This window comes from Ambystoma mexicanum, chromosome 7q, assembly GCF_040938575.1.
Source record: "Ambystoma mexicanum isolate Mex_15411 chromosome 7q, UKY_AmexF1_1, whole genome shotgun sequence".
NCBI lineage: Eukaryota > Metazoa > Chordata > Amphibia > Caudata > Ambystomatidae > Ambystoma > Ambystoma mexicanum.
The window spans coordinates 650,468,702-650,482,476 of NC_090941.1; positions in this window are offsets into that span (position 1 = coordinate 650,468,702).

Genomic DNA, 13,775 nt, shown 5'->3' on the forward strand with positions numbered 1-13,775 from the left:
TGGATGTTTCAAGATGTCGGAAGCAACACACCAGGTCCTGCGGTGGCTCAAAGGCAGTAGGCGTCACAATTTGCTCCCTTTGCTCACATTCCACCACTTGGCGGCATGATTTGGGAACTGTTTCATATTGGACCTACCTTCTGACCCCTACAACACAGTACTGTGCTGATTTGGGAACTCAGAAGACCTATTTTCCATTTAATTTCCCTTACAGATCTATTTGAGTTTTTGGCAGCCAGGATGCTTTTTAGTCAAATGATTATGCTTCCCAGTATCCCTTGCTCACTGCTTCATCTCCACCGACCCTTGCAGGACAAGGTAGGATGGAGGATAAGGAACACCTATAGCTGCAGGTGCTAGCAAGCATCACACCAGAGGCGTGTGATCATTAGCTAGCTTTAAAAGCTTCAATTTGCTCCAGTCCCGCGCTGGTCATTGTTGCAGTGTTCCTGCTCGCGATCAGTCTCTTGTCCCTGGTTCTTATGCATAGTGTCTAGTTCCTAGTTTCTTATTTCTTGTTCCTGGATTTCGAATTTAGTGTGCTTATCAGTATTTTCTGCTTCCTGGATTTCCTCTCTGTCTTCCTCTGTTTTGCAGTCAACACTTCCCAGTGCTTTCCTTTTCCAGTGCAGGCCAGATCTGTCTGTGTTCATTATTCCTTTGACTTTGCCCTGTTCTGCAGTGTAATCTTGATCCTTTAGACACCCCTCATTTCTACATTTACTATTTCGTACCATTTTCCTTCCTTCCCTGGGTGGGTAGCAGGGGGAGCACTTGTTTTTGCACTTGTACATTTGTTTTTCCTGCTCCTGTTCATTATATTCTCTTGGAGTCTGTTCCTGGGTTTCCCTTGCACTTCTCTCTTTGTTCCCTATTGATTGTTAGGTGTAGTGTGCTGTTGTTTCCAGCTCCTGTGTGAATTCCTAGGTTTTCCTCACTATTCTGAAAGCACTACTCCTACTTGTCAGGAGTCTTATGTATTAAGTTATCCTCCCTTTACTGTTATAGCCTTTCTGGGTTCCTGTTTGATCAGAAGGGTTCGTGGGCTTTACTGGCATTTCCGGCAGTGTTTATCGTCCTCTTGAGTATTGCTTTTAAGTTACCTTATATAATACCGTCAAAGGTGTTAGCTCACAGATCCTGATATTGTTTGTCCGGTATGTGGGTTTAGCACTAACTGCCTGTAATAGCAATTGTGGGTGAGGAGCTTGTCAACTTTCTTTATACTCATAAGGAGCTTCCAAGTGCTTAGTCCACATCCCTTTTCATATATTTGTATTCTTATCATGCTCTACTTGCACATCCTGGGCATATGCACCTTGGTTTCTGAGTGCCTATTGTTCGACACAAAGCTATTCACTTTATGTTCTTGTGCACGTTTCCCTGCAATATCCACTGACTTTTTCCTCTCATGACAGTGGGTGTGCTCAAGCGGTCTTGAAGATATTTAAAGGTGGCAATACAGGATTCCAGCTGCCTTTTGGGCTTCTGGCCTGCTGGAAGTCACAATCCAAGGGCTCCAGGACAAAGTGAGTCCTTCTGTTCTGCACTCCCACTCCAGATGCTTGGCTGTCACTTACCGGGGATCCTTCATCTCCAGAGAGCAGGAGCCTGGTTCCACTGCCAGTAGGAGGGCCAGCAGTTCACCACCACTGTTCCCTCTGGATGGTTAGGGGACAGAGCTCTCCTCTTTCTTGGATGCCCTCTGTCTTCACCACGGCTTTGGAATGCAGTGCACTTCCAACAGAGATTCAAAAGTGAATCCTTCTTCTTGTCTTTATGGTTCTAAGATGATTCAAAGAAGAGGTCAGTGTGTCTCTCCTTAAAAGGGAAAATATCACAGTGGATGGTTCCAAAGCATGCCTGCGAGAAAGGGTCCAATCCAGGTAGTTGCAACAGGTGCCCTTTGGCTTACGACTTCACACCCAGAATACCTTGCCTGCAGGAAATTGAGCGGACAGGACAAGGAAGAGAGTGCTAGCAGAAACTAAGATGGAAGGACCCTTCTCTCGGCTGAGACAGGGCAGGCAGAGAAAAGGTGTTGGCAATTAACAAAAAAGTAGAAAGGTCAAGGATAAATAAGAAATAACTATCCAATTAAGAATAATAATAAATGAAAAAACAGACCGAAAAAACAGTGTTTGGGTGATAGGCTGTTCGGCATAATAGAATCTTGGATTTGAATGTTATGCTAACTCCTTTGTAGTAAAAACATATCTTTGAATCTATATGCAAGATTCCTCATTTGAATTTGCTAATAAAGTGCAAAGGTAGTATTTCAAATAACTGTTATGCATGTGCATGTATAAAACAAGACTAATAAGGAAAGTGGGCAAGTGGATCAGGATCGTGGACACAAATGAAACAGTCGGGGAGGTACATAGTATTCGATGTTGGACCATGGAGCTGGAAGAATGCTTTTTATTTGTGTTACTACTATTCTGCAATTGGAATTGGAATTGTATGTGGCTTTTAGGCTGGTGGCAGTGCCAAGGGATTGGGTATTGTCAGCAATAAACCAAACCTTCGTTTTGCATTCTAACCCATCTAGCTCTGAGAAAAGGAACACTGTCACTGGTTGTGGGGCAGGGGGTTTATCCAGTGTAAAAGGGGCAGCCTCTACTATGGGGAATTGTGCTATATAATGTTCATGCAGCACTGTGGGGACCAGAAATTCCCCCAACCAGAGTCTGGATGGAGTAGACAGGCAGCAGGCCGCTTACCAGTTTCCAAGGTGGGAAAAGGTAGAACTCTCTGTACTGATTAACATCTTTTGCCCGGGCTGAGGAGCAGTTCCTACATGGAAAGTGAAATAACAGCATTTGTAAAAAAAAAAACGTGTTTATGCCCTCTACCCCTATGCTTTCCTTATGTATATCTGATGCAAATGTCTTAGGGTAAGTACATTGCCCCTGCATTTTATGTTCATACCCAAGCCATATATCTCTGTGTTATGATTACTAAATGTAGCCCTCCCTATGGAAATGCCAGAATAGGCAACCCATTCCCATACAACCAAGAAATAACTAAAAGCTCATAAAGGCCTGCTATACAGAAAGTAGAAGAACTGCCTTTTTGTATATCCGTAACATAAAGACACCAGGAACCTTTGTTTCATATCTGTTAACAATGAAGAAAGACCACCATTTGATATTGAGAGAGAAGAACGTAGTTCTTGTATCATGTTTACACTTGGGTCACCTAATTTGCAACTGTATTGATATTTATTTGAAGAACAAGGATGTCTGTTTAGATCAGAAATGACTTACAGTATCTCATTTACAGTATCTCAGATGGCTGAGGCATTCCCTGGAAGGCTACCTGTAAGATATCACGAACACGAGCACAAGTGTGAGCCAGTTTATTGAAGTGAGACCAAAGTGAGACATACAACAGGGACAAAACAAAATAAAACAAAGAAATTTAGGGGGTAATTCATAGAATTTAGCGCACAAGTGGCGCACGCGGCTGGCGCACAGTGTGCGCGTGCGAATCTCTGCGCCAGCCGCGTGCGCTAAAATCCATTTCCGCGCACAGCGTATTCATGGATTTTAGCTACCAAAAACAGCCTTGGCGCACAGTGGCGCAGCGACCCTGCAGCAGCGCCAGTTACGCCCCCAAGAACGCCCCTCGCGCAGGGAAAAGCCATCAAAATCCCCAATCCAGCGCAAAGGGCTGCGCTAACCCTGTACCAGTATACATGGCCGCCACACAGCACACGGCAAGCGGGGAACGTGTATTACTGGGGTGCGCGGGAAGTTTCACACGCGATTGGCCCTGTGCGAGCAGGGTAAGTGTATTACTGGGGTTTGTGGGACGTTTCACACACGATAGGCCTTGTGCGAGTTGGTATGTGTATTACTGGGGTTCGCGGGAAGTTTCACACGCGAAAGGCCTGTGCAAGTGGGGTACGTGTATTGCTGGGGTTCGCGGGAAGTTTCACACGCGATAGGCCCTGTGCGAGTGGGGTACCTGTGTTACTGGGGTTCGCATGAAGTTTCACATGTGATTGGCCCTGTGCGAGTGGGGTATGTGTATTACTGGGGTTCGTGGGAAGTTTCACACGCGATTGGCCCTGTGCGAGTGAGGTACGTGTATTACTGGGGTTCGCAGGAAGTTTCACACGCGATAGGCCCTGTGTGAGTATGGTACGTGTATTACTGGGGTTCGCGGGACGTTTCACACGCGAAAGGGCCTGTGCGAGTGGGGTACGTGTATTACTGGGTTCGCAGGAAGTTTAACACGCGATAGGCCCTGTGCGAGTGAGGTACGTGTATTACTGGGGTTCGCGGGAAGTTTCACACGCGATAGGCCCTGCGCGAGTGGGGTACGTGTCGGGAAGTTTCACACGCGATTGGCCCTGTGTGAGCGGGGTACGTGTATTACTGGGGTTCGTGGAAAGTTTCACACGCGATAGGCCCTGTGCGAGTGGGGTATGTGTATTACTGGGGTTCGCGGGAAGTTTCACACGTGAAAGGGCCTGTGCGAGTGGGGTATGTGTATTACTGCGGTTCACGGGAAGTTTCACACGCGATAGGCCCTGTGCGAGTGGGTACGTGTATTACTGGGATTCGAATGAAGTTACACACGCGATAGGCCCTGTGCGAGTGGGGTACGTGTATTACTGGGGTTCGTGGGAAGTTTCACATGCGATTGGCCCTGTGCGAGCGGGGTACGTGTATTACTGGGGTTCGCGGGAAGTTTTGCATGCGATTTTGCTGTCAGAGCTGGGTACGTGTATCCAGTGTGGTGCGCGGGGAGTCCTACATGTGAATTGGCAGTGTGGGTCCTCCCAGGTGTCCCCTCTACCCCCTCCACAGACCCTGCAGGCAGCCCACACCACAGGGGACTACCCTGCACCCCTTGTCATGCCCCGCAGGCATCCCATCCACCATGGGCATGCCCCCCAGCCAAGCCACATGTCACCTTGCAACTCATCACCTGCCAGCAGGCCCCCACTCATGTCCCCCTTCACCCCCACCCCCGAGCAGTGAGGGGCACCTGCCAGCCGGCCCCCACTAATGTCCTCTGCAATCCCACCCCCCAGCAGTCAGGGGCACCTGCCAGCAGGCCCCCACTCATGTCCCCCTGCTCCCCCGCCCCCCAGCAGTGAGGGGCACCTGCCAGCAGGCCCCCACTCATGTCCCCCTGCACCCCCGCCCCCCGGCAGTGAGGGGCACCTGCCAGCAGGCCCCCACTCATGTCCCCCTGCACCCCCACCCCCAGCAGTCAGGGGCACCTGCCAGCAGGTCCTCACCCATGTCCCCCTGCACCCCCACCCCCCAGCAGTGAGGGGCACCTGCCAGCAGGCCCTCACTCATGTCCCCCAGCACCCCCACCCCCTAGCAGTGAGGGGCACCTGCCAGCAGGCCCCCACTCATGTCCCCCTGCACCCCCACCCCCAGCAGTGAGGGGCACCTGCCAGTTGGCCCCCACTCATTTCCCCCTGCACCCCCACCCACCAGCAGTCAGGGGCACCTGCCAGCAGGCCCCCACTCATGTCCCCCTGCACCCCCACGCCCCCAGGCCCCCACTCATGTCCCGCTGCACCCCCACCCCTAGCAGTCAGGGGCACCTGCAAGCAGGGCCCCACTCATGTCCCCCCTACACAAAATAAAGAAGCACAATCATGGCCCACTTCTACACCAAAAAACCACATCACGCCACCCCATTCTTGAGACGCAATTATTTCCCAATCCACCCCACACTGACATGCCCATCTCAAGACACAAACCAAAAGTCAACAATGTACATCAACACATGTCCGTCACACAGATACACTGGTTGGCATTGATTGTGTAAACCCACATTTTCACATGCATCAACCCAACGAGCAAATCCCACACATGGAAATAAAATATGAAAATGTATTATGTACAAACATAAATAAATGAAATGAAATCACACAAAAATACCAAACATGAAATGAAAAGCATGTGTAAAAGATGAGTGAATGAAAATTATAAACAATCCAAACATTTTTGAAAGAAAAACAGTCCAAACAATCCCTCCACCAACGCAAATCCAAAGGAAATGTAAAAAAAGAAAATGCATTGCTTCATGTCCATAATGAAAAAAAAAATCAAATTAATCCATGATCAAACTATTCACAATCCATTGTCCAAAAGAAAATTCCATGATTCCATGTGCAAAATCAAAAACACATCACAAATCAATCCATTGTCCAACTATGTAAAGGTCCATGAGCCCAACCAAACAAATGAAAGCTACCTAAGAAACTACCTAAAAATAGAACTATATACAAATGTGTGTGGCATTGTCCATTGACCACAAATAAAAGGAAAAGGAAAAGGAAACCTAACTCTAAAAACGATTTACAATGGCAGCAGGCTAGTCCGACGGCTCACTTCCCGATTTCCCGGGCCAGGGCATCATCGAACTCCTGCTCGATGTCCCAGAGGCGGTCCTCTTCCATGGCCCCGAGGGTTCGCAGGGACAATGACATGTGGACCTCCAGGTCCCTGCGAATTGCCTCGAGGCACTCGGCCCGCCTCAGAGCCCTACGCATGGAGTTCTCCGCCCTGACCATTGTGAGCCGTGCCTCTTCTGCCCGCTGATGCTCCGCATCTATAGCATGGCCTAACCGCTGCCACACGGAAGACATTTCCAGTCCTGGGTCTTCCTGCCCTCTGGCCGATGCCTGCACCTCCGATGTTGAAGGCCCCGAGCCATCATGGCTCCCACCTTGTTGCTGCTGCTGCTGCTGTGCCTCTGCCTGTGCCCTGGCTCTTGCTGGCTGCACATCCTCCTCCGGCTGGGGTGCAGTTGTTGAGGTGGCCACCGCTGCTGGACGTCCGACTCCCGACTGTGGCAGGGATGTGTCCTCCACCAGCCTGGCCGCAGGGTCAGCGGCAGCTCCACAGGGTACCCAGGTGATACATGGGTGGGAAGATGGCATGGAGGATGACTGGCGCATAGGGGGTTCAGGTGAGGAGGGGGTCGCAAGAAGGTCCAGCACACGGAGGAATCCAGAACTGGTGACCCATCCCAGCAGGTCAACACGGTCAAAGAGGCACCCGAGATGACGTGCAGTCTCTTCATGAAAAGACCGCACGTCAACTCGCATGCCCCGTTGATGCAACGCTATCCCGGCCAGGACAGCTCAACACGGTCCCGGATAGCCACGTCCGCAGGGAGAGGAAGGCCAGTTGTTGTGCGCTCATCCCCTCCCTGAAAACGGGTCTGGACGTAGGCATCCCTGCTGGTGCCAGATGATGCAGTGACAGGATCAGGGACAGGATTGCACACAGGCACCTCCGCGGCGGCCTGTGCTGCCTCCTGTCCCTGGTCCTGCACTGCACCACTAGCACCAGTGGAATCCCCACCTCCAGACCCCGTGTGTGTCCCTTCCATGGCCTCCTCCTCCACCAAACCCCCCACCAACCTGGATGACTCCATGCCATCTTCCTCCGTCGGACCCTGTGGGGTCTCAGCTGCCCCTTCTGCTGCCGAGGAGTCCACCTCCGACCTCCGCCTCTTGGACCTACCCTCGGCAGCTGCGGCCTGGGACGCGGCACCAGACTCCTCACTCCCCGACGAGATGACAATCTGGGAGGGGAGCCGGGCCTTGCGTCTCCGGCTGGTGGTGCGATCCCTGCCGCTGCGCTCCACAGCACCCTCTCCGCCCTCTTCATCAGTCAACGCTGCAGACAGGGAGAGATAAAACACAGGCATCAGGGCACAGAACATTGGACCGATACACAAATGACAGTTGTACATGAGTGGCATTGTCAAACTTCAGACACTGCATCACACTCCACGACACACATGTCATTTTAACTCAGACACATGAGCATTTCCACAGCAATATTGCTCCAGGCAGCACCATCCATACACATACAACAGCATGTACAGCAAAGTTGAGCCTGACATCACATGAAACACTGGGAGTGCACTAGACATGCACACACGCCACCACACTTACATGCATGTGTACATCTCCTCCAACTGTCGCAGTGATGAGATCGCCATACATGTCACATCTGACATTCAGCCTTCTACATATCAGTGTCACGTGCATCCATGTTGCATCACAGTTGCACACTTGTCAAATACATATACATGCACATGTACACAGAGCAGATACATGCATTATGAACCACCATCCATGCCACAACCATGCCAATGTACATACACAGGAATTCAAACATGTGTGCTCCCACAACTGCATTTGCCCACCATGCTTACCAACACATACACCATCAATGTGTCTCACACCTGAGAGGACTCACATGTGGCAGCCTCACACCCATGTTCATACACATCCCTACATGGCCCTACAAAAACACATGTGCAACCTGCACACTACTGGCACACCACGACACGCACAGCGTCCAATCACCATGCATGTACACTTACCGCTTGACTCCAGCTGTGTCTGCCTCTCAAGGATCTGGACAAAGAGGGCTGGGCATATGCATTCCAGGATCCTCATTCGGTGGTCCGACAGCTGGCCCGGCGCCCCTTGGCATCTACTGCCTTCGAGAGGTGCCGGGCCTTGTTGAGGGTCCTGGACCTGAAGTCCTCCCAGCGCTTCTTGACATGATGTAAGTCGCGGACTGCCACCCCCTCCGTGTTGATGGCAGTCACAATGTCCATCCAGATCCTGGTCCGTCCTTCATAGTCAGCGCGCAAACTTCCAAAGAGGGCATCATACTGCCCCAGGACTTGCTCCACCAGGACACCAACTTCCCTGGCACTGAAGCTGGTGGCCCTCTGCCTCTCTGGCTGGGGGTTGCCAGTGGTGCCAGATAGTGTTGTGCCCCAGAGGCAGGAGTGGGTGGGAAACTGGGTCCTGGGGCTGGGCTGTGGAGCGATGGAATCCCAGTCACGAGTCTTCGGTTCCAGCAGGGGTGGTCACAGCAACTGCACCCCTGGCTGACGTGTAGGCAGCAGATGGCAGGGCACGTGGGCAGCAGGCAGTCAGGCAGCAGCAGATGGCAGGTGGGAGCGTGCTCGGGGCTCTGGGGGGCAGTAATTCGGCCTTCTGGGCAGGAGTGTGATCTTCCGTGTGTTTTCGCGTGGCCAGCTTGATACGGAGTGATTTGGCAGGTGAAAAAATTGCACGTCAGCGTGTAATTAGAGGAAAGGCCCTTAGCGCGTAAGCACGTCAGCACACATACGTGTTTTCATTGGACCAAAGGCCCTTAGCGTGTAAGCCGTTCTCTGACGTTGAAAAAACTGCACGTCCGCATGTGAATGCGTGTAATCTGAGGAAAGGGCCTACGCGCGTAAGTGATGTGATACGCGCGGGCATTTCCCTGAGCACGAGTTAAAGGTGAGCGGGGCCAGCAGTTTGCTGTACGTGCCCTTCGTGGAGACCGTTGTGTGTAGCTGCTCCGTGTTGTTTCGTGCGCCATCACATCTTCACAGCGATCGAGGACGTATCTCTTCTTTTGGCGGGGGTATTGGCTACGCGTGTTTTTCATTATCACGCTAGTCAGACGGTGAGTCGCGCACGCTATTTTTCCCACTGTGGGTGCCCCTGTGTATCGCACCCATATTCGAGGTCATAGTAGCCTGCGTGTCCCATGCGTATGCGTTTTTCGTGTTACTGGGTGCCACCGCGTACTGCGGGAGGTTGATTCTACACACGTAGGCTACAGGGTTGCGTGCATGGTTTTACTGCAGTTTTGGGGTGACTGAGCGTAGCGTGACCCGTCACTATATCACTGGGGTCACATACAGCCTTGCAGGTGCAGGGGGCTCTTAACATCTTGCATCCCACCCCCTTCACCCCAATTGCCCAGGTCAATTGTGGTGTACACCTCCCATTGGCACTACTCCATCTGTGCCGGAACTACTCCATCTGTGCCATGGTTGGGAGGCCACCAAAGGTGAGGGGCGCCTCAGCTGGACGTACTCCTCATGGCAGGCGTGGTCAGGTACGTGGCCGGGGTGACCAGGGAGTCGAGGGACTCCAGGGTGTCCAGGGTGGCCGCAGAGGGGGAAGAGGCAGGGGTGCGCCACTTGAGCACGATGTTGTGCCATGTGTCGGTGCAGTCATGCCACCACCCCCTGTGGTTCTGGGAGATGCAGCTTCTGCATCTGGCACTGGCGCCCGTGTGACCCGGCAGTCCGTTTCATCGGCTGCCACGGGCCCAAGGGTAGTGGTAGCTGAAGGTGCAGCTGTGGACACCACCACCCAGGCTCAGGGTCTGCCAGCGCAGGCTGCATTGGCGATTGAAGAGCCCTTGGAAGATTTCCAACAGGACCGGAGGGAAACCGTAGGGGCACGCAGGGCTGCCCTGACCAAGACACGTATCCCTGGGGCAGTAATGTCATCTGCTGCCTCGAACAGCCAGGTGTTGGCAAGTGCAGGGGCAGATGCAGCCAACAACACCCCGGTTGTGAATCTGCCAACCAGTACAGTTGCGGTCAATGACCCTGCCACAGTGGATGTTGATGCGCAGGGTCCATTAGAGGGCACCCAGCTGCCACTGACACAAGTCAGCCCTTTGGTCGTCCCTCCACCTGCCACTCCCTTGGTTCAATCCACCAGTCCCACTGGCATACTGATCAGGGCGGCATCAGCCAGCCAGGGTCTGCGCCACAATCCAAGAGGAGGAAGGTTGCACCTGCAGCACAGGCTGGGACCCCAAACACAGCCACAACCTCCTGCATGTCGAGGAAGAAGCCTTTCTGCAACCAGGAACTGGACTTCCTCGTGGGCTAATTGCGGAAACACAGCCATGACATGCTAGTGGGTGCTAATTGTCAGACTACGGCTGCCCACCGTGATACCCACTGGAAGCAAGTTGCAGAACATGTGAGTGCATTTGCCCATGAGGTGCGCACGGCGCAAGAGTGCAAAAAGCTTTGGAATGACCTCAAACACAGCGCTAAGGCTAAGCGTGCCTCAAATTACAACTTGACTCTGGTGACTGGCGGTGGGCCTGCCCCGGAGGAGGAAGACCTCACTCTGCATGAGTCACTCGTTGCAGAGTTCATACCATCTGAATCGGTCGAAGGAGTGGGAGAGATGCTGGACTTTGATGCCCAGTCCAGTGAGTGTTGATGAGTGTTTGTCGAGGATGTGTGTGTTTTACTTGTGTGATGTGTTGTGCATAACTGCCACTACATGTCACGTGTACATGGTTATGATGTGTGAGTAATGCAATGCTTCCCTGATGCATGTCTACTCTGCTGGATGGTGGACATGTGGAGCGGACGGGGACTGTCCACATCATCACTTATTCACCCTAGTCACATGCTGATTACCAGTATGCCCCTCCGGTCCAGGTTCCAGCTCACTGGCACTTCTGCATGTAGCGTGGGGTGAGCTTCCTCTCAGCCCAGGAACTATGCATAGCATGACTGACGTGCATGTGTCCTCTGCCTGCAAGGGGGTAGCCAATGTAGGCATGCTCCCTTGCCCCTCAACCCCCTGCTCTACACCCCAATTCCATCTTAGCTCTGGTCTGCTACAATATTGCCCTTGGTTACTTCCCTGGTCATGCCTCCTGTGTACATTCTAACATCCAGTGGCCAATCTGCCAGACATATCCATTGTGGTACATCCTTAGTACTTGATGCAGGGTGTCTCACTTGGACTGTGCAGAGGTCAGATGCCCCGCAGGGACATGAGTGCCCATTCATGCTCCATGTGCATTTCACGCATGCCCATATGTGTCCATGACTGGATGATCACTGTTACACAAGTCCATGATGACCCAAATTGAATGGCATTTCATCTGGCTTCCCATGTCAACTGTGCTCAGTACTGCGTTCCACACATGTTTAGGGTCTGACAATCTGTGTGGGTCACAGGCCTCAGCCTTTTTAATGGACGATGACTCTGTCCAACTGGTGTAGTGTCTTCACACGTGGGTGGACTCCAGAGGTTTCAGCATGTGTCCTGCTTACTGTCCCATCACCATTTGCAGTGTTGTCACTTGACTCACATGAAGCTGTTGATGCTATTCAACACTGTCTGTCAATACACAGGTCTATGGTCAGCCTTTTGATACCATGCTAAGCATCCCTGCTTTTGCACTTGGGTGGAGGGGTGCTTTGCTTGTAGATATGCTACCCATTGAATGCACATTGCACGTGATACCTGAAGTTGACCTTGCACTGCCTTCACATTTTCTGACACACACCATGAAGTCCTTGTACATGTAGGTAGTGAGTGACATACATATTTGCTGCAATGCATAGACCCACCTCAATGCAAACTGCCACCTTTCAACAGCTCTGATCACAGAAGCAATTTCAAGTTGACCCAGCATGCATGCCAGGTTCTATTTTGTGTGTCACATGTCTGCCTGATGTGTTTGGTGTCGGTGTGTGTGTGTGTTGTGTGCTTCTAACATGTGTAGTGACCTTTTTTCTCTCTATTTTTCAGATGATGACGCAATGGAGCCGGAGGATGGTGTTGTCATGCCAGGCACAGGGTTGTTATCACTACATCAACCCAGCACAAGTGGGGGTAGTGGGGTGGTAGGCCACGAAAACCCCCAAGTGCTACAGTCCATCTTGTCTCTGGCTGCCTATGAATCCAGCCCTGAAGAACACTCTGACGACCATGTTGAGTTACGATGAGCATCAGGTCCATATGTCAGGGGTGAGTGATTCTGATGTGGACACTCCTCTGTCCGCAACACCTGCACTGAGAGGTCAGACAGTCTTTAAACCTCCGCCCGTGGTGGATCGGGACGCAGGGTCACCCTCCACACCAGTCACTGATGTGCCTGGGACATCACGTTGACGGGGGCATGTAGTCGTGCATCCGCGGGCGGTGCCAACACAACGGTCCTTGGGTCCCGCAGGGGTCAAGCCCAGCAACGTGGTCGCAGCACGCAACCACAGTACACTGAGTGGGAGCAAGACATGACTGCCAATTCTGAACGGCAGGGGGCAGCAATGGAGAACATCGCTGAGAGCATGGAGCATGAGGCCCAATCTGTGCTCCCCCCTGCTAGGCAGGTGCTTCTCCAGCAGCAGGCGGCACGGTCCACGGCCCGCTCGCTCAGGCTGGGGAAAGGCGGCCTCAGACAGGGCACGCCAGGCTGAAATGTCGTCTCTGCGTCAAGCAATTGCTGCTCACGCAGAGGCACACATGAAGGCCCTGAGGGAGGAGCATGCTTCCCTCAGATCCACTCTGGGTGTCCTTCTGATGTCCCAGAGGGAGCAGGCATAGGAGAGGTTTGCACAGCTTGAGCGTACCATCTCGGCTGAGCTACATGCTTGCCGGGAGGTACAGCGGTTGTCAAGCCAGGCCTTGCAGGAGGAACTCTGTGTTACACTTTCTACCTTGCAAGAGGAAGCACGTGTATCACGGGAGGTTCTGCATGCAGACCTACATGTCATCGCCACACAGAACCAGGCTCACCCGTCCGGCAGACCTGCTTCTGACAAGGGGCAAGCTGCGGCTAGGCGTGGTCATGCTCCTGTGCCACGTCCTCCTTTCCAGGAAGAGCCGGACTCGGACGACAATCTATCTCCCACATACGTCGGGCTGTGCAGGCGTTGAGCCCATGGAGGTTTTTTTTTTCCTCAGCATCATCGCATGTGGGTGTTGAGCAGCACCCTGTACCTCCCCCCTCCTGGGTGCCTCCCCTCCCGGGTCGTATGTGGCCATTTTTGATTTTTCTTTTAGTTTAGTTAGTTAAGTTTCTGTTTGATAGTTATTTTAAATAGGTAATGTAGGTTTTTCATAGTTAGTGTAATTAGTTAATATAGTTTAAAATTGCTAGTCTATTGTGCTTTCATGTGACGGTGTGGTGCTTTGTGGCTTTTGAAAGCATCCACTG